General features: G+C 41.2%; 1 non-coding gene across 1 annotated transcript; it reads right to left on the bottom strand.

The window, feature by feature from the left end:
- Positions 1-222: 222 nt before the first annotated feature.
- Positions 223-329, bottom strand: LOC121205383 (small nucleolar RNA R71). The gene has a single exon (XR_005900462.1). It is a non-coding gene; the product is annotated as a small nucleolar RNA R71 (small nucleolar RNA).
- Between the last annotated feature and the right edge of the window lie 3,531 nt (positions 330-3,860).

Here is a 3,860-nt window from a genome sequence, read left to right as displayed (position 1 = left end):
GATGAAAATCCCAACGCTCACTTAGCAAACCTTTTGGAACTATACGATTCATTTAAAATCAATGGCATTTCTGATGATGCCATACGTCTTCGGTTGCTTCCCTTTTCATTGAGGAACAAAGCTAAACAGTGGTTGAACTCGTTACCACGAGGGTCAATTACTATTTGGGAACAAATGACCAAAAAAATTTTACTAAAATATTTTCCCCCTGCTAAAACGGCTAAATTACGTAATGATATCTCTTCCTTTCTGCAGATGGATTTAGAAACACTCTACGATGCCTGGGAGAGATACAAGGACCTTTTGAGAAGGTGCCCTCACTATGGGTTACCGCTTTGGCTACAGGTTCAGACATTTCATAATGGCCTAAATCTTTCGACTCGACAAATGGTTGACACAGCTGCTGGCGGAACCATCGACATTAAAACAGCTGAAAATGCTTACGAATTTATTGAGGAGATGTCACTGAATAACTATCAATGGCAAGTCATGAGGAAAAAACCAACGAAAATAGCCGATGTTTATAACGTCAATTCGGTTACCATGCTCTCTAATCAGGTAGAAATCTTGAATAAGAAAATTGATGGTTTTCTTAGTTCTTCACAGGTTCACCCAGTAATGCAGTGTGAAGCAAGTGGAGGTGGCTCAAGCAATTCAAAATACCAACCTTATGGCCACAACATGGATAATGAACAGCTAAATTACATGGGTAATAATCCTCGATCTCAAAACAACCCATATATTAAAACTTATAATGAAGGTTGGAGGAATCATCCCAATTTCTCATGGGGTGGTCAAGGAAATCAGAGGCCACCTCTAGGCTACCAACAACCACCCTACCAACAAGAGAAGAAACTGAACCTTGAAGAGATGTTGTCTAAATTTATCTCAGTGTCAGAAACTTATTTCCAGAACACCGAGACAGCACTTAAATATCAACAAGCGTCGATCCAAGGGCTCGAAACGCAGACAGGCCAGCTCTCCAAACTAATCTCTGAACAACCACAGGATAGCTTGCCAAGTAATACTGAACCCAACCCAAGGGAACAGCTCAACGTAATTAATGTTCAAGATGAAGAAGAATTCGTTGAGCCTAAGCCAGAACCGAGGCAAGAAACTGTGGTAAGCAGATATCAAGGTGAGGTCGGTTATGATAAAAAGAAATCAGTGAATGTCGAATATAAACCTCGTATGCCATACCCTAACGTAACAAGTAATGACCGCTCAGATGAAAAATTTGGTAAATTCCTTAAACTTTTAAAAAAATTACACATTAACTTACCGTTTATTGACGCTTTATCACAGATGCCAAACGCAATGAAATTTTTAAAGGAGCTTTTAGCAAATAAGCGGAAGTTGGATGAGGCATCGCATGTGGAGCTAAACGCAGTTTGCTCAGCTATTTTGAAAAATAAGCTACCGAACAAATTAAAAGATCCAGGGAGTTTTACAATTCCTAATTTAATTGGTAGTTTAGATGTTAACAATGCATTAGCTGATTTAGGGGCTAGTATTAACGTCATGCCCTACAAAATGTTCAAACAATTAGGTCTTGGGAAACCCAAACAGACTAGGATGAGCATTCAATTAGCAGATAAAACTATAAGATTTCCTAGGGGTATTATTGAAGATGTGCTAGTTAAAATCGATAAATTTATATTTCCCATTGACTTCATTGTTTTAGACATAGAGGAGGATAGCAACACTCCTTTGATTTTAGGAAGACCCTTTTTGGCAACTGCTAAAATGGTTATTGATGTTGGCACAGGTGAGCTCACACTCCGTGTGGGAGACGAAATAATTATCCTTCAAGTTCGCAATTCTAGCAACACATCGAAAATTGAAGGTGATTGTTTAGACCATTCTACTAAAACTGACAATATGGTACAACCTACTTTGTAGGAAATGAGTCTAAAGGAAGCACATGAGTCATTCTCAAGCAGTAGCAGAGGACCTATTCATGAAGATCGAAGGTTACAAATCGAGGAGCTAGATGAATAGCGGACACATAAACCGATAACACACGATAAAACAAAACTACGACAGAACGAGCTCAATACCTTTCCAAATCAACTTAAAGTTGGAGATAAAGTCTTATTAGATGCTGCAGATCCTCACATTGTCACTACCACACCGAATGAAGAAATCCCTCTTACGGTACATAGCATTTTCCCATTCGGTACAGTCGAGGTGAGTCATCTCAAGTTCGGCCCTTTTAAGGTAAACAACACCCGTCTAACACCTTATTTTTATAAGAATGATAGCAGGAATGAGGAGTATAAACTCCTCGAACCACCATGACCATTCAATGGAGAGGTAAGTCGAGCTTAGACTATAAATAAGCGCTTCTCTGGGGCAACCCGAGCACTAACTGTATTAACTTCTTTAAAATTTAGTCTTCAACACCTACCTTACTAACGAAACTCTTGAATACAGGTTTTCCACAGAGACACGGCCAAGCACACGAGTGTGCTTAGGGCAGTGTGAAAATAGGGCAAAGATTTACCCAACACGGGCTACGATAAATCGCGATGGCCGTGTGGCGAACCTGCCAAACCAACACGGGTGTTCGACATGCCAGTGTTTAGAACCCGTGGCTAAACCTGTCAAATCAATACGGGCGTGCGACACGCCCATGCCAAGCAACCGTGGTCGAACCTGTTAAACTAACACGGGCGTGGGCCTACATACACGGGCGTTGAAGAAGTGAACAAAGCCAGGCACGATCGTGCAACACGGCCGTGTGCACCCACACGCCCAAGGAACATGAGCGTGGACAAACTATTTAGACGCGCCCAAATTCAAAATTCGCGAGTCACACGGGCAAAAATTGGGGAACACAGACGTGCTCCATGGCCGTGTGCCCCAAAATCTATAAATAGGCTGGACTATTCATTGTCTTCTTCACCCAAAGACCCTAACCCTAGACACTGCAAGTCCACATGCCCTCCCTGCCACCCTCGTGTACCGCTTCCAACTTCATTCCTGATGCTTATTCCTCCATTTTTTAGCCTACCATTTCATCTTCATGTTGTAAAAAGGTCGTTGTCCCTGCTTCAAACAAAAGGAAGGGAGCATCATCTTCCTCGGGTCCTACTATGAAAGTTTGTTTGTAACACCCCGAACCCGAGACCGACACCGGAGTCGGACACGAGATGTTAACAAACTTTGAAAAATTTTTCCAGACACTGCCCAGTCTGAGTACTAGTCGCTTCAAAAATCATATCTTGAGTTTCACAACTCAAAAATCAGTTTTGTGATTTTTCCCTGAAACTAGACTCATGTCCCCACCTATGTATTTTTTTCTAGAATTTTTGGTCGGGCCAATTAGTACAGTTTATTAGTCAAAGTCTCCCATGTTACAGGGGTCGACTACACTGACCTTTTCCCATTACGACTTGGATATCTCTCTGCACAGAGCTTCAATACTGATGTCGTTTGTTTCTATAGAAATTAGACTCAGAGTGGAATCCATACATATATGGTATGACCCCTAACTATCTCTGGTCAATTTATAGTGAATTTCCAAAGGCGGAACAGGGAATCCAGAAACTGTTCTGGCCCTGTTCCACAAGAACCCGAATATCTCTTACTGTACTGTTCCTATGATTGTTTCGTTACTTCCATATGAAAGTAGATTCATCAAGGTTCGATTACATAATTTATTCACTATTTAATTCCACTCCTACGAATTCTTGTGATTTTTCCAATCCACACCACTGCTGCTATCAGCTTCTGTTTTCAAAGTAAACCTTACCTAATTTGGGGTTTCATGGACCAACTAGGGTCTTGTCATACATAAGCCCACATATGATCATACTTAGCCATTCCAGTGGCTGATCATTTGCTCAACACTTCCA

Source organism: Gossypium hirsutum, chromosome A08 (assembly GCF_007990345.1).
Source record: "Gossypium hirsutum isolate 1008001.06 chromosome A08, Gossypium_hirsutum_v2.1, whole genome shotgun sequence".
Lineage (NCBI taxonomy): Eukaryota > Viridiplantae > Streptophyta > Magnoliopsida > Malvales > Malvaceae > Gossypium > Gossypium hirsutum.
Note: the sequence above shows the minus strand (reverse complement) of the source record. Positions and strands in the feature narration are given on the sequence as shown.